Here is a 22852-nt window from a genome sequence, read left to right on the forward strand (position 1 = left end):
GGTTGGATTAAGTGGAGGGGATTGGAATTTTTTGGACTGGATGGGGTAGATTGGATTGCAGTGGTGAGGATTGAAGTGGGGTGAGGTGGATTGGATTGTGGTGGATTAGATTAGGGATTGGATTGGATTGCGGTAAAGTGGAGTGGATTGGATTCGAGTAGGGTTGTATGGAGTGGGTGATTTAGAGTGGAGTGGAAGGGGCGGATTGGACTGGAGTGGATTGAAGTGGGGTGAATTAACTGGGGTGGACTGGATTGGGGCAGAGTGGGGGGAGTGGGGTGGATTGAGGCAGCGTGGTGTAGACTGGGGTTGAGTGGGTTGAATCGGACTGCAGTTGAGTGAGGTGGATTGGAGTTGGTGGACTGGATATTGTGGATTAGAATGGAGTGAGATGCACTGGATTGGGGTGTGGTTGACTGGGGTGGGGTGGATCCGATTGGATTGGGATGGAGTGGGGTGGACTGGAGTGGGGTGGGATGAAGTGGAGTGGAATGGTTTGGATTGGCATGAGGTGGGTTGGATTGGAGTGGAGTTGACTGGATTGAGGCGGGTGGATTGGATTTGAGTGAGGTGGATTGGATTTGAGTGAGGTGGATTGGATTGAGTGGGGTGGATTGGACTGAGGTGGATCGGATTAGGGTGGGGTGACCTGAATTGGGGTGGGTGGATTTTATTGGGACGGGGTGTGGTGGATTGGAGTGGGGTCAGTGGATTGGAGTGGGTGGATTGTTTTAGATTGCAGTAGGCTAGAGTGGAGTTGGGGCAAATTGTTTTGGATTGACTGGGGCAGATGGGAGTGGAGCAGATTGTTTTGAATTGGAGGGGGGCAGATTGTTTTGGATTGTGTGGGGCAGATTCTTTAGGATTTGTATGGGGCAGATTAGTATGGGGCAGATTGGAGTGGGCAGCCTGTTTTGAATTGGAGCGGGCGGATTGCAGTGGAGTTGGATGGGTTTGGGAAGGAGTAGGGTGGATTGGAGTGGGGGGGATTGGATTGGAGTGGGGTGGATTGGGGTGAGGTGGACTGTGGTGGATTAGAGTGGAGTGGGGTGAGTTGGACCGGATCGGATTAGAGAGAGCAAGATTGTTGTACATTGGAGTGAGGCAGATTCTAGTGGGACAAATTGGTTTGGATTGTAGTGAGGCGGATTGTTTTGGATTGAGTGGGGCAGATAAGTAGGGCAGATTGAAATGGATCTGAGTGGGGCAGACTTTTTTGAACTGGAGTGGGGAAGATTGGAGTGGGCAGATTGTTTTAGATTGGAGTGGGACCGATTATTTGGGACTGGAGTGTGCCAGATTATTTTAGATTGGAGAGAGAGATTGTTTTTGGATTGGAGAGGGGAGGACTGTTTTTAATTGGAGAGTGGGGCAGATTGGAGTGGGGCAAGTTGGGAGGAGTGGAGTGAGGTAGATTGGTGAGGACTGGATTGGGGTGAGTGGTTTGGTTTGGATTGGTCAAGTGTGGATTGTTGTAGGGTGAGGTGGGGTGGATTGGAGTGGTGTGTGCTGCATGTTTATGTTTAAAGCATCATTTCAGAATTTACACATAAGAAAGATACAATATCACTTTCAATAACATAATTCTCATCTTTTGAGATTCATACCCATGAGCAAAAATGAAAGAAAACATGAGTGCAGAGTAAGAAAAGAAGACTCGGCAAAATAAAAGAAAGTTAACTATAGAAAATAAAGATTTGCAATTTTGTTGGTCCTGCAGGGCACGTTTTCGCTGGTAACACACCTTGTTTGCAGGGCACTGGAAGTTAAAAAGAACAAAATATTATCTCAATCACTTCGGGAGCAGCGGACAGGCATTTATTAAGTTGAATCAATCAGTGCTTGGTCCCTGCTCCATTGAGAGGAACGGAAATTATGTTAGGGCTGCAGTGACAAATTACAAGGCAGTAAAGAAGAGTACCACACAAGCCAACAAATGGGTAAGCAATGAACGCGCTCCAAGCCCTTTTTCAAAACAAGAGTTTCTCGCAAGAGAGAGCCATGCGCCCGCACATTCTCTCGCAGGGTCGAGCTTAAAAATGGAGTAAAATTAAACAGAATGACACAAAAATTAAAAAATTTCAATAAGGGGAACTGGAGATATGATTTAAAAAAAATGTTTTAAGTGCAAATAGCGCCAAGAAGCACAAAGTGTCAATGATAGTAATGGAACGCAGGTAGAAATACACAAACTAGGATTGTCAATGGCAAAAGACTACCTACTGACTTCACTCCTTTAAGTTCCAATTTACCACAGGACAATGTTTATAAAGACCCCAGGTCCTCAAGGGAGGTACTTACAGCCTCACAGGGTATCAGTAAGAATCCAGTCCAGGCCCACGTGCCCAATGATCAACTGGGCAGATGCAAGAAAAGCCTCTCTGAACTTGTTGTATCCCTGCAGCTTGAACAGCTACCAACCTTATGACCCATGGACACCACTTCTTTCTTCTTGGTACAAGTGATAGCAGTTCCAGCGTTCCAGGGCTCTTTTCAGGTGGCTTCTAGCAGGCTTCTGCTCTACCTTATGTCCAGGAGTTTTCTGAAGTGGGTGCCTAGAGAGGTCATATTTATGACTGGCACGAGCGAGTGGGTGTGAATGACCCCTGTGGCTGCCCTAAGCAATCAATGTGGTAAATGTTTCTGGGGTTAACCACACACACATTGGGTATTTTTCAAGATAACCAAAGTCTTCAACCACACTAACGTAGGCTCTGAGGACTGGGGCTGTGTGTAGGGAGTGTACTATGGCAATCCTAGTGTCCTTCTACATCTAACACTCAAATCCAGTTTCAGGTGGGTACTGTACTACTGTGAGAAGTGTGGCTCACTGGTTAAAGGAGGCAGACCTGGAAGCAGAGGTGAGCCCGGGACCAGGGTTCAATTCCCGGCTCAGCGGGGTCTTGAGTCCTAAAAAAAAAAATGTCCATGGACTCGACAATTCTCGTTCGATTGCCTACTCGATTCACAGGTTCACACTCTGCGACTCTGGGCAATAGCTTGCTTAATCTCCACAACGGCCCCTCGCGGCGGGATGCCTGGCTTTCACCTTGCGGATACCCTGCCGGGGTTATCTCACAGGGGAATACCAGGACGGGTTCCCTAAGCAAGCGCTTAGAAACCGGTTGGTGATTTGCGCTATATAAATTCCTGCACATTTACATTTACTGTTTGCACAACCTCAGAGGCATAAGTCCAAAAGATAAAAGAGCTGAGTTTTCAGCAACCACATAGGGGATACATACAAATTGTTTGGGCATCCTGTTTCCCTCCTTTGAAGTATGTCCCAAATGTTATATGTGTACTCATCAGCCCTGTCAAACAGGTATCAACATGGTAATTTCAAAAGGATGCCCACTGTGACTGGTGTTTGTATGGCTAGGGGGGACAAAAGAATGGCTATGCCCAATTGTCATCTAACATTTGCCTGTGAGGCCCATCAAAAAGAGTTTTGTTGGCACGTGAAATTTGTAGTTTAAAACTGCAGTTGTGCTACACATGGCAGGCCTGCAGCCATGTTTTAAAGTGCCACTGCAGTAGATGGTACAATGAGTGCTGCAGTTCACTGGTAGCATTTAAATTACATGTCCGCACTTACTTAGCATTTGTAGGCAAATTAAATAAACCAATCATGTGAATACCAAATGAAAGGAGGGGCACATACTTTACCACGGGGTAGCAAAGGAGTGAAATGCACAGAGTCCTATATTCAGCAAAAATAGGGTTCAGCAAAAAGGCAAACAAATCCAGGGTAATCCTGCAGAAAGGGCACATTCCCAACAATGTGTTTCTGCAATTTACTTAAATCCCCTTGAGTCAGATATCTTAAACCAATACTGTGTGACTTGAATGATCCAGCTAGTGTGTAACTTACAAATGTTATCTTTGATTACAGTTATTTATTCTGTTGGACAGTTTTTAAAAAGTACACTGTTTTTAAGATAAAAATTGTAATTTATGTCCTTTCACAGTATCTAGGTTATTGCTACCTTTATTGTAATGTTGTTATAGTAGCGTGTTAATAATGATTGAATTTATTGTGTTTTATGACTGCTATTGCAGAATATAAACTAAAATAGTTCTAATAATTAGATACATTTTTTATCAACTTAGTATTAGAAATGGTTAAGATATGTGGCACAGGAACATGTTTAACCATATTTGGCTCAATTAACCACAATTTTAGAGAGAAACTAAGTTTAGCATTTGAGACTAACAGGATCAATATCTAATTAGGAAGCCAGAGGTCTTATTTTTTAACCAGAAAACTCTGTTAACCCCCCGCCTACTCCTGTTCATTCTGCACGCAACCATGGCTTTCAGTTTGATGATTTCCTTTCCTGCAAAGCCCAAATTAACAAGGTCACTTCAGCTTGCTTTGCGAAACTCCGCATGATCAAAAAGATCTTCCCGTATCTCCCCTTAGATGCCCGCAGAACCATCACTCAGGCCCTTATTACATCTCACCTGGATTACGCCAACAGCTTGTACGCCGGTGCCCCTCAATATCTGATTGAACGTCTTCAGATTGTACAAAATGCGGCGGCAAGACTGATTGGCAATATCCCATACAGGCAGTCGGTTGCTACCTACCGCAAAAAACTACACTGGCTTCCTATTGCAAGCCGTATTCAATTCAAGATCCTCACCCTCGCCTTTCGTGCCCTTAACGGTCTTGGTCCAGGATACTTGAAAAAGCGAGTGGTAGTATCTCAATCAATTAGAACGCTGAGATCTAACAGTCTACGTCTCCTGACAGTGCCACGTTTTCGACGATCCAGAATGGGCGGCAGAGGGTTTGGCGTAATGACTGCCAAACTCTGGAACAGCCTCCCACTTGACCTTAGGTTCTGCCCGTCTGAATCCCTCTTTCGCAGTAAATTAAAAACGTGGCTGTTTTCCAGGTCATGAACTTAGTCCTGAACTTGTCCTGATCCGCTTCTATATTCCTGAGCCCCTGTCTTAGCGCCGGGACACCCCTTCGGGGGTAGCCGTGCGCTGTATAAGCGACTTAAATAAATAAAGAAATACATTTTGAAGGGTATAGAAATCAAGCAATCATCTGTAATTATTAGTTTGAATGGCTTAAAGCTTTTTAAAAAGTTTTCCTGGAGGTTTATTTTTTCGCAAAAATTTGAAAATGATTTGGCCGTTTAAAAAAAATAAAATAGAGCTCTAAATTGTAAAGAAGCATAACCAATTATTATAGAATATATGAAGCATTAATCATTTTACCTGCTTCTATTTTACCCCACGTATTTAATTTTGAGGGTCTTTTAATTATTTCGCCTTCAATTTAATAATACTAGCATCATAAATGAATTCAACTCTGTAATAAATTTTGAAAAAACATATCATTAAAGAATTAATACAACAACAATCAATCAATCAATCAATCAGAGTACTTGTAATGTGTGCTACTTACCTGTGAGGGTCTCAAGGCGCTGGGGGGAGGGGGTGCTGCTACTGCTCGAAGAGCCAGGTCTTGAAGAGTCTTCTAAAGGCGAGCAGGTCTTGGGACTGCCGTATGTGGGTAGGGAGGGTGTTCCAGGTCTTGGCGGCGAGGTAAGAGAGAAGGATCTGCCGCCGGAGGTCGTTCGTTGGATGTGGGGGACAGCAGCGAGGGCGAGGCTGGCGGAGTGGAGCTGGTGGGCAGGGGTGTAGAAGTTGAGTCTGCTGTTCTGGTCTGGCTTTGTGGAGTGCTTTGTGTGCGTGGGTGAGGAGCTTGAAGGTGATCCTCTTGTCGACAGGGAGCCAGTGTAGGTCTCTCAGGTGGGGGGTGATGTGGCTGCGGCTGGAGACATTGACGATCAGTCGGGCGGATGCGTTTTGGATGCATTGTAGTCGTCGTAGGTGTTTGGCTGGGATTCCTGCGTAGAGTGCATTGCCATAATCCAGTCTGCTGCTGACGAGGGCCTGTGTCACCTTTCTTGTTTCGGTCGTGATCCACTTGTAGATCCTGCGTAGCATGCAGAGGGTGTTGTAGCAGGAGGAGGAGACGGCGTTGACCTGCTTAGCCATGGAGAGGGAGGAGTCGAGGATGAATCCTAGGTTGCGTGCATGGTCGGCGTGTGTTGGTGCTGTTCCCAATGTGGTCGGCCACCAGGAGTCGTCCCAGGCTGAAGGGGTGGGTCCGAGTAGGAGTACCTCCGTCTTGTCCGAGTTCAGCTTCAGACAGTTGCTCCTCATCCAGTCGGCGACGGACTTCATTCCCTCGTGGAGGTTGGTGTTGGCGGTGTGTGGGTCCTTGGTGAGGGAGAGAATGAGCTGGGTGTCGTCGGTGTAGGAGATGATGTTGAGGTTGTGCTGGCGGGCCACATGTGCGACGGGGGCCATGTAGATGTTGAACAGCATCAGGCTGAGGGATGAGCCCTGGGGGACGCCGCAGATGATCTCGGTGGCTGCGGATCGGAAGGTGGGAGGTGGACGCTCTGGTGGTCCAGTCAAGGGCCTTCTCTTAGATTCCGGCTTCTAGGAGGCGTGTCTTTAGAGTGCGATGGCAGAACGTGTCGAAGGCGGCCGATAGGTCCATGAGGATGAGGGCTGATGTTTCGCCGTTGTCTAGTTGAAGCCTGAAGTCATCTGTGGCAGCGATGAGGGCTGTCTCGGTGCTGTGGTTTAGTCTAAATCCGGACTGGGACTGGGACGGGTCCAAGATGTTGTTTTCTTCCAGGTGGCGGGCCAATTGCCTGTTGACGATTTTCTCGATGACCTTTGCCGGGAACGGGAGCAGGGAAATGGGCCTGAAGTTCTTGAGGTCCTTGGGGTCTGCCTTGGGCTTCTTGAGGAGGGCGTTGATTTTGGCGTGCTTCCAGCTTTCCGGGAATGTCGCTGTTTCGAACAACAAATAATTTAAGTACTTTGTAACGTATACGAAGTGCAAATAGTATTCAATGGGAAAGAATTGTGCTTAGGGTTTAATTGGATCTTCACTGCAGGCAACACAGGGTGTATAGAATCATACCTCACGTTCCAATTGAAGGATACTTGGTTGGGAGGCACTTAGCCTTCAGTCGTGCATCTGACCTCATAAGACTAGAATAGGAGACCGTGCTATTTCATTGAGTATAGAAGTCTATTGTTTAAACAGATATGCAGGTACGTACCATCTTGGAAAATCAAGATAGATTTCATTTTCTGCTGTGCTAGAATTACATTAGCGCTTAGAAATAGCAGAATGTGAGTACGATTTTTATAGATTTATAACAGCAATCATGTTAGAGTAGTTCCTCTATTTGCGCTTTTGGTGAATGGTGCTACTGCCATTTTATGTGTCTTCAATGTGGTTACATTTTAGATTGTGTGCTCTAGACTAGGATTTTAATTTAAAAATACATCTTTAGAATGCATCCTATGGTCTTGAATGTATTATTCATTAATGAAAGATGTTTGGGGGGGTCTGTGGGTTACACTAATTATCCCTGAAATGCTTCATGGGATCAATTGTTATCTGAAACACATCTCACTCAAACACAGCTCAATGGGTTGTGAAATGGCTGGCATAAAACCGGTTTCTGATTCGAGTGGGCGCATTGACTGAGTCCTTGGTGTTTGTGGGGGCTAGGGGGTGGGGGGTTTGAAAACCAATCTCTGTCTCTGGAAAACTAATCAGAGGGTTCTTCCACAAAAAAGTTAATAAGGATAACCAACAAATTTCAAAATGATTTCCTCAAGAACATACATTTTTGCCATCAGTTAAAAGTGTAAAGGTTCAACCATATTAAAATAATTGATCAGGTTTGAATAGAATTGCATTGCTTTGAACAGAAAATGACAATCAACCTTACTGAATGGTTTCCCAACAGACAGAGCTAAAAGACCAAGAGAGTGCTTAAAGTAGTCGGCGGTTTACAATATAAAACAAATGAGTCGTGTTGTGAGAAGACAATCTGCCTCTCATAAATCTCATTTTATACAGACTAATACTTTTGATAACCGATGTGCTATGATTTTGACACAGATCTTGCAATAATGGTTTATTAGGGATATAGGTTGTTATGGAGCTGTAGAGCTAAGCCCTTTGCTTGATTGAGGTAAAACGAGATACTGAAATAAAGGAATAATCACTGCAGTCATTTTTTGAAATTCAACAACACAATGGTAATAGGCAATGGTTTAACTGCAATGCAAAAACGTTATAAAATTCAGCTGGTATACCATGTGGCTTGAGTTAAGCGGGTTAATAGTATCTTTAACCACATTCAAACATATAGGAATATCACATGACTCATCAAATGGTGAGACTGCACATAAAGTGCAAGAAAATTCATTTTCTATAATATAATCTATAGCTATTTCAAGTTTATCATATAATTTAGCACAGAACTACAGAAATTGACTATCAATATCTTTTGAGGAAAGCGCAAGCTTCCATTTAGTATTCCTAATAGCATTCATCTCAGTTTTCTCTTTTCAAAAGTTTAATGAGTTTGCTAATACTTTTCTGGACTTATTCGCATTAAGATAATACTTAGCCGTTAGATATTTGAAAACCAGATCATTTCCAAAGCATTGTGATTGCATTTATAACACATTTTTTTAAATTTAAACTTGTACTGTAGTAATAAACTGTCTTTCAAACTTAGTAATTTGATTTTCTAAAAACGAAATAGAAAAACTAAATATCTTGTTTTCATATGCCATTACGGAAATTGTTGTTCCCTTAATACTTGTTTTGACAGCATTCCTAAGAATTTTTCTGGGCTAATCAGCCGATTTATTATAAGAATAATAGTAAGAAATATCATTTAACTGTTTCTATTATTTTCATTTGCAATCATATCTATATTAATTATAGATTGAACATCATATTTATTTATTTTTTATTTACTTGAGTTTTATATTGCGCTGGCTAGACTGGTAGGTATCAGAGCGCTTTACATGAGGAAAGTTACATAGGTTACAAGTTACACATAGTTACAGAAGATACATCAGTTACAAGTTATATCAGTTGGTTCATGGCGTGTCGAAGGGTAGGGGGGTAATGTAAAAGGGTAAGGGGGAGGGAGATAAAGCGGAGAGACGAAGGAAAGTCTGCCCAATGTCCCTCTGGGTAGATGATGGCCGAGGGGGATGTCCACAGCCCATCTCCTCAATAGCTATCAGGTAGCTCCACCGGGCATCAGTCAAATAGCTAGGTCTCCACGGAGAAACATTTAAAGATCATAGAAGACGAGATGAATAAGGGGTAGGGTGAAGGAGAAGGAGGGAGATGCGACATAGAGACGAAGGAAAGTCTGCCCAAAGTCCAGCTGGGTAGATGACGGCCAAGGGGGAAGTCCACAACACATCTCCTCTTTAGCTATCGGGTAGCTCCATTGGACACGGTCCAAGTCCCGAAAGGTAAGCATGATGGGGGATAGGATCATGGTCAGGTCGAAGTCCAGTTATTGTCCCAGAGTAGTAGCACAACGTGGTAGGGACTACTGTAGCAGCCATCTTGGGGTCAGGCAAGGGAATTCTGACCTTGGTGTTTCATTCAGCCGGTCCCATTATTATCTTTTGCTCGAAGGGTGGGCGTTTCTTGAACAATGGAGCAGCTAGAGGCCAGAGCCAGTGAATGCTCGCCTCCCCAGGAGGAGAGTATTGCTGTGATATAGATACAAGGGGGAGAAAAGGCCGCCATTTTAGGATAAAGCGGGGCGCCTCCTATATCCCTCTCACTCTCTCATAAAAATTAATCAGTCTCAACAAAAATGAAGCCATGATTCGTTGTGGGTCACCGACTGTTCGGACGTCTTGAATGTCATTTAGATTGCCAAGACGGTAGAAGCGGCGGTGTTTCCTCTTACACATGAAGACGAGGCAAAGTAATGGAGGGGCAGCAGGAGGGTGATCAGCTACTCACCATTAATTCCGCAGCGCAGTCCTCGCCAGGTGAAAACAAACGGAGCTGTGTTTGGAGTTGAGTTTTGAACTGTGATGTTATTGTATATGTACTTTTATGGTTTGAACAAAAACCGAAATAAAGTTTTATTGAATTGAATTGAATTGAATATAAATAAATATCAAAATCTGTACAACCAAATAAAATTCTACATTGCAAGTAGAATAACACTCAGAATATAACTATGTAAACCGAATTAGTTCACTCCCGTAGATTGCAAGACATGAATACAAGTGTTCTTCAAATAAAGTGGTTTTTCTTTCTCTGCGAAAATGCATTCTGTCAAGACGCACTAGATCCAACATTTCCTAAGTCCATGTATTTAGACAAAGCTTTGATTTATTACTCCAGTTCAAAGTTTACCTATCATCAATACATTCATAAACCAATTTCCTTCTCCACATTTTCAGTTCTATTTACCAAGCAATATATTTAAAATGATCCCATTCTTATATTTTGACGGGCATCTGCCTGTTACAATGTAACATTTAAAAAATATAAAATTCCAAAACATATTAACTCACTGACATTCCATGAAAATATGTAAAACTCCTGTACCGGTCCACATCTCAAACAGACAACTTCCATTGAATTTAATTTAGACATTTTGTTCAGAGACCATTAATGTCACGAAGTATTTTAGCAACACCAATCTTATTGTTAATTCTTGGCCGACGGCGACGCGAGGAACACTCAGGACCCAAAATGGCTGTAAATTGGTGGAGATCTTGGTTGAGTCCTCAATTCTTTGATGGTGAATGCCTTTTGCTGTGTCTTGAGTTTTCCATGAGATATGCATTAGAGTGACAAAATTGGCCTTACTAGAGCTGAAAACCTCTCTGGGACCTTACCCGATACAAGCTAAGCCAGGTGACAGTGCAGGACTTAATGGAGGCGATGTTGATACTCCACACATTACTGCTTTCTTGAGTTTAACACCTTAGCAGACCTTAAAGCATCAGGAACATTTTCCTGTAGTGCCACTGTTCATCCAAACTTGCAAAGCGTAGCAAGCTGGGAGAGTAGTCCTTTCCTTGCAGTGGCAAGCACAACCCTCACATCTACGGGGCCTGCAGATTCCAAGGCGCGTGATCGCTTCAGGTGCCATAACCTGAAGCCCAAATGAGGAACACTGCAGTAAAAGTTGCAGAGTCTCTCGTATAAAAATGTGACCTGGTACTTGAATACTCCACCATTCCATTTTGTTTACTTAACAGTGGTGGCATGACAGAAAAAAAGAAAGGAAAATGGGAGGTTTTCACATCACAGGGCTCCACATCCAGGAGTTGGAAGAAGAAACAGACCAATAAGCACCCTGCAGAGTCAGAGATGACAAGTGGGAAACAGTCCTTGCTTCACTGTAACAATGGAACAACGAGACAGTGGTGAAAGACACTGAAGGCAAACTGGTAGGGTCTAACCAGGAGATTGCTTTCTGGAGAGAAAATCGGAGAAGTTGGCGTGAAGCAGACTATACTGGAATAGCAACTGGAAAAGAGTCCGTGTGGCGCAGGAGAGGATATCTTTCCAGCCGAGTACTGTATTGGCCATGCTAAATAGAAATTATTTACACCCTGAACAACTTGAGGAGCCGCACGGAATAACCTGAGGAGTGGTGTTAGGAATTCTAGAAGAGATGTCAACAGGGACCCTCTTTGACAAAATGGAGGAGTGCTGACTGATCTGATTGGTCGACAAATATAGTGAAGCAAGTGAAGTGGTTAGTAAGTTATACAGACCATGAAAGTCTGAAGCAGATATTGGTCATTCAGTTTTGATAGGGATGAAACCTTCAATACAATATATAAAAAATGCATATTACTGATTGTTCCATGAGAGATGCATGTAAACATACTTAGTAGATGAGCAAGTCATTTTAAAAAAAGAATAAAAACCATATATGTATAAATAAATATATCAAAATCTGTACAACCAGATAAAGTTCTACATTGCAAGTAGAATAACACACAGAATATAACTATGTAAACCGAATTAGTTCACTCCCGTAGATTGCAAGATATGAATACAAGTGTCCTTTAAATAAAGTGGTATTTCTTTAGGACTTAAGGCACTGACTCCTGTATGAGGCAGTGCAGTATGCCTGGAGGAGAAAAGTTTGCTGTTTTTCCTAATTCTACACCCCGCTATGCTGGACAGAAAAAGAGCCTTGCTCGAGGTCAAACAAAACAAGACATGATGCAAAAGGCAGCCACAATGTCTGTGGGTTTCATTTTAAGATTGAAATTAGAACATGAAAAGAGGAAGTTTATGTTTCCACAGGTTGACTTAGCAGGGGCATTTCTTGAACTTTTGAGTCTGGGTTTCTGATTCATAAGAACAGAGTAACTAATGCTACATACGTGTTAAAAGGTATAGGAATAAGGGCAGATCTATGCTGAACACCACACAATATAACTTTAAAGGATGAGTGAAAAGGGGTCTCAGATCTATAAATAACAAAGGAAGAGAATAGATGTAAGGCCACATCACAGATGCTCAAATAAGAAACCGTAACAAGCGTGGCAGAGAGGTCCAATAAGATCAGGATCATCTCTCCGCTCATGTCATAATGGTATAATTCTGATATGTCAAATTGCCAAAGGAGCACATATCTGCTCAATGGTCCAAATACCTAACTTCCATCAAGTGAACCCAACATTTAACTACAACTTACCCCATAAAATGGCCATCAGGCTGACATCCAAATTAAATCCCTTTTGAGCAGCTACAGAAGGGATTTATTGGTGCATATGCTCCTCTGGACTTTCATAACCATATTAGCTGATGGCAATGACACTGTGTGAGTAATAATGCAGCTTAAGGCACCCTGTTGTGCCTGGTAAACCGTGATGCCTAAAGCTGTACTTTGTACGGTTACATGCTAAAATTGAAAATTCAAAGTTAAAAAAAGAAATGTATTCTGCTGCAATAGAAGGTTTTAAAGGAGCCTCAGGGTAGCATACCAATCTATAATATTAAGGTGCAATAAGGATCAATGACTCTTAACATGCCACATTTCAAAGCCCCTGCTTAAAATCGACCAAACAATGGAACACAGCATAAAAAACTCAAAGTGGGAGTCACTATGGGCAAACACAAAGATACAATACAGGGGCAAACCTCTATCCATAGATACATGGAAAAGACTAGGAATATAATACCCAGCTCCGCTGGAAGAGGGAGAAACCTCCACCACCTTCAATATGCTAAAACCAAAGCACAACCTACCAGACATAGAACTGTACAACGTGCTTAAAATCAGAACAGCCCTGTCCAAAACAAAACTCACAAAGCCCAAGCCCTCAATCATCCAATACATGGCAAATCTCAATAGAATAGCCCACCAGGTATGACACCTCTACAGACTACAACGACCCAGCTCCACCAAACTTAATGACAAAACAAATCCCCCCCGCCCCACACACACCTTCCCCCCCCGTCCCCCTGGTTTTAGCACAGACAAAATGTTGGCTCCTTCATAAAACTTACTGGACCCCCGCTCGCCTGGCGACTCTGCGCCTGAGGGAAAATGACCAGTGCTGGAACTGCGATAAGGAAAAGGGGGACCGAGCACACTATACCACTGTCCTAAAGTTAAAAAGTTTTGGGAGAAAATATTCACCTTCATAAATAAAACGTTAGGATGCACACTAAAAGCAGACTTTGCTATCCTTACCACCGCATTTATGACAAAAGAGTTAGACTCACAACAAGACAGAGACCTACTGGATCTCCTACTAACAGGGGCAGTTAATATAGTACTCCCCAAATGGAAAGTCACTTCCAAGGCAGCTCTCAAGGGGTGGCTCAACTGGGTGACGTACCTTAGAGGAGCTGACAACACTGCCCTGCGTAACTCTCCATGGAGACAACCCTACAGGGGAATGTCGACGACTTTAGACGAGTTCCTAGACCCATACGAACCGCCATGAAGAGTTCTAACATAAGGAAACAATTGGCTAGAAATCACACCTCCACTGGCTCAAGACACTAGCGAGAAGAAAGTAAACTTCTGGTATGCTATCTCCTTTTCTCTTTAGCCTAATTCCTATCCTTTCCCCTTTAACTCATTCCTTTCCTCTCGCTGCGACAGGGGATAGGGGGCAGCCAAGCATACATAATGTGAAACTGTTCTACCATTAACACAGCTAGGTTGAGCTGCCACCCTGTAACAACAAAGCGTTGACAATTATATGTTATATGTTATAAAAACCAATAACATAATTATATTGAAATTAAAAAAAAGAAGGACTGATCAAAAAAGTTTGTTTTTCCAAGATTCTAGACAAAACTTACTGATTGTGTCTGCTGATGTCAACTTCATACTATTCTTGCCAGATAAACTAGAGGCACACTTGCTTAATGAGATACAGATCTTTGAAACAAAGATTATTATGTCAATGGCCATGTGAAACCAGGTCTTGATTATGTAAACATCATTTTAAAAATGTAAAAAATAATTCTTCTTGTCTTTCTTGAACACAATCGATATCACCTTTTCCCCAATACTTTTGCTTTGGTTAACCCGATTGCAGTGAAAATGCCAGTATTGGTCGAGGGAATAAAGGCTACGGTCTAACAGTTGCATAAAATTGATGATGGGCTGCAATCGCTGTATAAAAAAATGTCTGTCTCTGATTTCCTTATTACAGTCGAGTTGTAACATCACTATTACTTGTAATAAAGAAATGACATAGCTACTTAACTATAATAACTTATTACAGCTGTCTTGTGATGTCATCATGCTTCCAAGAAGAAAGGCAAGTTGTACAGCATAATTACAGATGTATTTAAAACAAAGAAGGAAGATAAATACGATTGTGCTCTTCTTCTGATTTGCTTTTTTAAAATTAAATAATCAGCAGAAAGACGACATTTATGACAAGGTTTATTTTGTGCACGCTATAGGTAAATACAGGAATGATAGAATGTCTCTTTATGTTTCTTCACATTCTGAGCGAGAGAGTGTTTCTGAATCTGGCCCACGTTAATCTGATTCTAGTATCTTTTTTGCAAAAAATTACTAAATGTATTATGGTGAGTTTATTTGCACACTACAGATATTTGTTTTATTCTTTATTCACTACACGACTCTATCTTTCACATGAAAGTGCAAGTTACCAAGTATTTAAGTGATTTTTATACATTGTTATTATGTGATCATGTACAAGCAATACAATACCCTCTGCTGTACCTTAAAAAGGATAGTGTAAGTCATTTTAAAGTTCCACAACCCTATAAGGAAAAACGGGGCAAACAGCACATGAACAGCAAGGTGTATTTTATGCCAAAAATAAATGGGAGGTACAAAAGGGGGTGGTGATGGACGGAGCATGTGAATCAATCAAACACTGACACCTAGTCAAAAGATCTGGGTTTAATCCATCACCGTTCTTTAGCCCACTCTGCCACCCCAGTTCAGACATGGCTATATGCAAATCAGTCTGACCCTGTGCCTCATGGGAACAGTCCAGCCCGAACTGCCAAGCCATGTCTTCCCTGACCGGAAACAAGCTTCCGAGGACCGGTTTCTGGCATTCCAGCCGTCTTCAGCCCGGCTTGCTTGAATCCAGTGGCAAAGTGAGCAAGGGACTCACGTCTGACCATACCCTGCCACACTTATGGCGGCCAAAAGCGGTACAAAAGGGGGTGGTGATGGACGGAGCATCTGAATCAATCAAACACTCACACCCAGTCAAAAGATCTGGGTTTAATCCATCATCGTTCTTTAGCCCACTCTGCCACCCTAGTTCAGACATGGCTATATGCAAATCAGTCTAACCCTGTGCCTCATGGGAACAGTAAAAATAAATGGGAGGCACTCCTAGACATAGAGCAGCAGACAGTTTACAATTACTTCAAGTACAATTTCTCTTTATGAATAAAAACACAACACGCTGTAGAGGGGAAATGAGTATTATTGTGTTCATATATTCATATCTTTTGCAATATCCTTCCACATTAACTGTATTTTGAAGTTCAAAACCATTCATTAGCAACTCCCAACCTAATGAATAGTATGGAATCCTTTGTTTGATCATTCCTGGGTGGCACAACTTCTAAAAGAAAACGGTTTACTTGTAGTCTAAATCTTTAATCTACCATAAACCTTTAATAACAGATCACTTGTGTTTCATACTTAGTAACCTCTAATTACAGAGGAAATGAATTCTACCAAGATTACTTACATTTTCAGAACATTTATTCTCTATAGAAACATATGGCAATATGTTGTCACTTATCTGAATAAGCTCCTCCAACTCACTGCTTTTGATTGACCACCAAGACAGCTGAATTATTATTTTTAGTTGTGTTGCCTAGACATTTCCTTACATTTAGACTGTTAATGCTTTGTTATATTTCTCCATAAAGACCACAGACTTTTTTCTATCAGTTTAAGTGGTTTGTTCCACCCACCAGACTTAGACGTAGTCCAGACATTGTTTGCAAACGTTTTTTTTACAGTTATGTTTATAAGGTATATTACAGAGGATGTATTTTAGGGAAAATCTATCACTTTTTTTGCTGAATTGAATATTCTGAGCAGTGTTTTGGTCATTCCAGTCATAGTCTTTGGCTTCACTCTGTTCATAGCTGGATGAAACGGAAACAGCGTTGGTGACTGTCTGGATGAACTTCAAAAGCGAGCAGACAAGGGACAACAAGTCATACTGATCCTATTTGATCGGTCTGCTGCATTGGATACGGTCAACCACAAAATCCTCCTGAAGAGACTGAGTGATGTGGGGGTAGAGAGTATGGCACTATAGTGGTTTCATTCCTATCTTGCAAACAGACAACAGGCAGTGGCTTTGTCTCTGTATCGATCAGATTTCATCAGTATCCAGCATGGTGTTCCGCAGGGCTCAACAGTTAGCCCAATTTTGTTTAACATGAGTCCCCTGATAGCTATTGTTAAATCACACATCGTCAGCTTGGTGAATTATGTGGATGACATCCAGCTCATCTGGTCACTGGAGGGTGACCAAGCAACATCTCTGGATACCTTCCAAGCATGTATGCAGGATACTGCACGCTAGCTTAAAGAGAATTCTCTTCAATTTAATGGAGAGAAAACCGAAATTGTCTGTTGCACACCTAAGAAAATCCCATGTCCACTTCCGATACATTTTTGGCCATTATCAGCGGACAAGCCACTAACACTCTCCAAAGCGGTATGTAATCTGGGAGTAGTAATTGATGACAGACTGAGCCTAGAATCTTAAGTTAACAAAAGAGCCGGAACTAGTCTCTCCCTCATAAGGGCGTTACAGAAGATCCTCCCGATGCTGCCAGATGCAACCAGGGCACAAGTAGTCAGAAGCGTGATCTTGAGCCGGCTGGACTACTGCAATGCCTTGTTGCTGGAGGCCCCTAAGTATATCATTGAGAGACTGCAGAGATGGCAAACAATGGTGGCTAAGTTAGCCCTTAAGAAACCACGTAGATCATCAGCATCCCTGGCTCTTAGGGAACTTCACTGGCTCCCCATAACACAGAGAATTCAGTTTAAGTCACTGTGTGTGGTCTTTAAGGCCATTAATGGGATGGGGCCTAAACCATTACAGAAAAAGTTTAATTGGTATGTCCCTAACAGAAATCTACGTTTGTCCTGAGCTAAGCTAATAACAGTACCAAAGCTTAAAAGGACTAAACTGGGAGGTAAAGCCTTCAGCGTGGCAGCCACCTCCTTACAGCCTTAGATAGACAGAAGATCTCTTGCAGTTTAGAAAGAAAGTAAAGACATGGATTTTACCCACTGTTACTGCATAATGTTGTTGCTATCAGGCAAGCATTTAGGGCATTCTCCGTGCCCAGCTAGTTTAGGGTACTTAGTGTCAGGATGCCTGTTGGGTGATAGCGCGCTTTATAAGTCCAAAATACAATACAATACAAAAGCTGTGAAAAGGAGAAAACTTTATTTTACGAATATTTGTTTTCCCACCAAAATCGACTGATATCTCTGAAGTCTTGATTTTTCATTTTCTATAGGTTGTGAAAAACTCCTACCCGCAGGCAAGTAGTTCAGCAATATTGGTGCCTAAGCAAACACTCCCAGAAACACAAATGCAATAGCTAATTCTAATAGACAGCATAATGCACCCCTGGTGCTTGAAACAGCATTGTACTGTACATATTAAGTAAAATTGCACCTATCATTGCTATCACAGGCACCATTTTAGAAGTGTCTGTATGGGCCAGGCCCCAAAAATAAATTATATTAGGGGCCCAAAGGTCATTCAAGGAAATTTCATACGGTTCATATTGACTTGAACAGCTTGAATACTCCATGGTTAGATACATGTCCAAGCCTCTGCTTTGAGAAAGACCTGGTATAAAATAGAGTATATTAGCAGTGACTCGAATATTGAAAAGCTGCCGACAGGAGTCGGAGGCAAACATAAATCTATAACTGTAAGCTTTTTCTCACGTTTCTTTTTTTATGGATTTTGAAGGCAAGTTACAAACAAATATCATATATGAAACAATAAACAGCAGTGAGGCACCCATACTAATACGCACGTATAGCATAAGCAGGTGATAACCTTCGTCAAAGATATTCAAACAAGTATAAGCAAAAAGAAGATCTATTACACCCACTCTGTGTATCCTAAGCATAAAATAGGTCTGCATTTTCTACATTAGTGTAGATGATATATATATCATACTGTAATTTAAAGCAAATATTAGGTGTGTAGTGATATTGAAAGAATATGCATTCAGTAAAATCTATTAAATTTTACTAACATATATAAGCACACCAGATGTCCTAAAGTTGCTGCAATCGGACATTAAGTTTGTTGATTATGTTCATGTGATACTATGTCTGCCATAGTGCTTGACCACTCCTAAATGTAAAAGGTTCAGACTTTTTCCAATGTCTTAATATGTATAGATAATTCACTGCAAGAAATTCATCTAGCCATCTCTTTTTCTGATTAGTTATCCCTATAATGCACTGTGAGGCATGTAAGGTGAGTTCTACTGTGGGCTGTATTTGTAGTTTTGTGATATCTTCCAGATGGAGTACCAGTATGGCTGTAATATTGGGTAGGTCCGTAAAATATGTGCCTTGTTTCCTCTGATGTAGCCGCAACTCCAGCATTTGCTATCAGGGTTCAGTTTTGCTCTATGCAGGTTAAACGACTCATTTATGAGCGCATTAGCAAAGAATTCATGGAACCCTTGTTTTACTAGTTAAAAAGATGTTTGTTTTTTTAAAGCACCAACAAACTTATCTCTCTTTTATTGTTTTACCATATTGTAATTTTAAGTCATCTATCCCCGTAATATGCAGGAAATGTGCAGGAAATGTGCATGTGACTTACAATGGGTGAAATAAGTTTAAATGTTCCTTTTTCACAGACCACCTGGTACATCAGATGGGCATCTTGTGCATTACGCTCATCCTTTTTGCTCAATGGAGTTACTCATATAACCCGGACACCACCAACTATTTGGTGCACGAGTTCCCATGACTTATGGCCAATGATAAGCATGGATATTGCTATCTTTGGCTTTCTAGAGCATCCACTTTAATTCTTGTTTACCACATGCCTCTAAAGCAAACTGTGATTTATGTGCCTATATGTATACATTCACTGAAAAAAACAAAGGTTACAATGACGTTTTAGTTGGAAAACAGAATTAAAAAAGCCTTAGAAATTCACTAAAAAAACAAAAGTTACAGGGACATTGTAGTTCTATTCAGATTTTACAAGCACAAAACCATAGAAATTCAGCAGTTATTGTTATCTCAAGTGACTATAACTCATGTATATATATATATATATATATATATATATATATATATATATATATATTTATATATATCCCCCTCCCCAACCCCCTTAAGTGGCCCTGGGGAACTCACCCCCCAGCGTCAAATATAACTGACCAGAGTAGGAAGGCGTGCAGTCCCCCACCCTAACCTTAATAGGTCCAGAGGACCACATCACCTGGGGTCAAATACAATAAAGAATGGGAGTGGGGCCACCCAGCCCCTCTCCTCCAAGCCGTCTTGGGCCCCAGGTACACCATTATCGGGGGCCAAAATCTAAGAAGAGGGAAGCATGCAGCCCTGTCCCTGTCCCTTATTAGACCCCGGGTACACCATCCCCTGGGGCCAAATATAATAAAAAGAGTGCCCCACCCCCTCTTCCTGAGCCTTATTAGGCCCCAGGGATCCCATGTCCCTGGGGGAAAACCAGCAACAAAAGGGAAGGGACTGTGTACCCCCCCCCCCACCCCTTCCCAAGCCTTCATAAGCTACAGAAAACTCATCGCCCGGAGTCATTTTTTGTTTCAAGGGAAGGGTCGGCTTTATGGCCCACCTCCCCGAGCCTCATAAGGCCCCGGGACCCCTTACCGAGGGTTGTAATTTTATTTAAATGGGAGGGGGCCATCTGGTCCCCCCTCAATCCTCATTAGGCTTGGGGAACCTATCTACCAGGGCTGTATTTTTTTAAAGGGAAGTTGGGGGGGGGGGGGGGGGGGGAGGTGTGGATGCTGAGAGCAGATTTTGTGTTTGCTCAGGTTTGCCTGGAGTTTCAAAAAAGCTCCCACCAGGCGGAAGCACGGCAAAGTAACTACTGTGTCCTGGGGGTGGACTCACCCGGACACAGCCAATCAGCCGGTCCCTGGGGATGGGGTCCCCTGACCATTAAAGGGCCAGGGGGGGCTCAAGCGACCCCACTACCTTTTAAAAAGTTTACTGGCCCTGGGGGATGAGCCCCAGGGCCTTTGAAGGCTCAGGGAGGAGGGTCTCTCCTTTTGTGGACATTTCGGCCTGGGGTGGTCTCCCAGGGCATCATTGGCTTGGAGTGGGGGCCACTCGCCCCCTCCCATTAAGGAATGTGGTCCCAGGGGAGTGCTCCCCGGGGCCTTTATTGGCTTGTGAAGGGGGCTGCATGTACCCCTCCTCTTTATGAAACTATGTAGCCACAGGATGCCTGTTTTTTTTAATGGATGCAGTAGGAGCCCTGCAGGATTGCAGCAAAACTTGCTGTTTTTTTTATTTTGACTGGGAGGGAGGGGTATCCCTAACCTGTCCCTTATATCTTTTTTCTTTAATGTTCAGGACAGGGGACTAAGGGCCAGATGTAGGTAAATACCATTTACCGATTCTAAAATACCGAATTTTACCAATTCGATATTTTATAATGGGTAAATGGTATGTAGATATTCATTCGGTAATTTTTACCGAATCGGTAAAATTTGGTAAATACCGATTTGGTATTTACCGATTCGGTATTCCCCATTCATTCGTATGGGCCTTGAGGCCCATAGGAATGAATGGGAATTACTGAATCGGTAAATACCGAATCGGTAAGAGGGGGAAGGCCTACAAGGGTGGCAGGGTGTCACATTGACACCCTGTTGCACCCCTGAATAGTGCATGGTGCACATGTGGCACACGTATGTCTGCCACATGGCACTGTTAAAAAAGCACAAAATTGCTTTTTTAACTGTTTTCGTTATTTACCACCAACTTTTAATTGGTGGTAAATAACGAATCCTTACAAGTGAAAAGCACTCACTTGAGTGCTTCCTGCATTAAGGATTCAGTAATTTACCGAATCGGTATTTAAGAATTCGGTAATTTACTGATTCCTTAAATTACCGATTCGGTAAATTACCGAATCCTTGAATTAGGCCCCTACATATCAAATGCCCAATACCGGTCGGTAACGGCCGATATTCGGTAATTTCGGCCGTTACCGACCGGTATTAGGCTTCCTACATCTGGCCCTATGTCCCAGAGTCCTGTATTGGCTGCCAGCAACATTTTTCTGATGTTGCTGGTAGCCAATCGGAGAGCTCCGTCTCGCAGGAGTTTGACTCCCATGAAACAAATTAGCCCAAGGAGAAAAAAGCTTCCTGGGCCATCAGACTGCTCTATTTTTGGAATTAGCGCTCCTGCGAGAGTCTTGCAAGACTCTTGCAGACGCAACCGTCCAGATATACAAATATTTTTTTTACTTATTTTCTAAAAGACTACTGAACTCATTTTCACCATATCTCAAAAAGTACGATCTGTGGAGCAAGATATAGCTTCCTATCAGATTTGGTGTAATTCCATTCATCATTTTTTGTTGTAGCACTTCTTAAAGAAGTCTATGGAAAATGTATGAGGATTTTGCACTATGGGAACTCCTGATTTTTCAGCACTCGCGTGACGGATCACTCTGAAACTTTCCATGCACAAACTAGTCAAAAAGTAGCACCCTTATGGAAAGCTTTGTGGAAATTTGTCAAAGGGGGTCAAAGTTGTTAGCAACACAAAATGATGTTTGATCTTTTAATAAAAAGAGATGTCCATATTTCTTTCAGCAATGCAGACCTTCTTTTAATACTCTGCATTTTCAAAAGAGCAATCATCTTTATCCTGTTCCTCACCCAGGTTACCCCCTTTTAAATCATCCTCTTCCATGAGGTAAAGGCCTCTGGATCTATTAACAAAGACACTCTGGAGTATGTAAAGCAGTAGTCCTCTTGTGTGTTTTTTTTCAAGTACTCTTAAAATAACTTTGTGAATTGGCCCCAAAACATGTAAAATAGGAATCTTCAGTGATTATTCATACACAGCTAGTACAAATAGCAAGGACTATTCCCTCTTTGCACTTTGACTAAGAGGGAGTTGGATGTTTCGGTGAAGATACACAAAGGCATGTAAGAGTAAATGCCGGCCCCTAGCGGGGAAAATCGGAGGGGCAGCTGGGGAGAAGGGGTGGGGAGAGAAGAGGGGAGAGGAGAATACAAAATAAAAAAAAACTTACATGCAGCCTGGCATCCGCTGCCTCGCCAATTGATGTTAATAAAGGCTCCAGAGTCCCCTGTGCCAATCCAGACACTACTCTCATGCTGGTATTACCCAGAATGAGAGAAGCATAGGGGTTGGGCGGAGCGGGCTAGTTCCACGCTCGAGTAGGGACTTGAAGCATGTGCTCCTGAGCATGCTAATAT

At 42.4% G+C, this 22852-nt stretch overlaps 1 protein-coding gene across 1 annotated transcript in view; it reads right to left on the reverse strand.

Moving 5' to 3' along the window:
• The window catches only part of PDZD2 (PDZ domain containing 2), a 997171-nt gene that overhangs the window by 408277 nt on the left and 566042 nt on the right, over positions 1 to 22852 (reverse strand). The window lies entirely within an intron of this gene.

The sequence above is a fragment of the Lissotriton vulgaris genome, chromosome 3_1, assembly GCF_964263255.1.
Source record: "Lissotriton vulgaris chromosome 3_1, aLisVul1.2, whole genome shotgun sequence".
NCBI lineage: Eukaryota > Metazoa > Chordata > Amphibia > Caudata > Salamandridae > Lissotriton > Lissotriton vulgaris.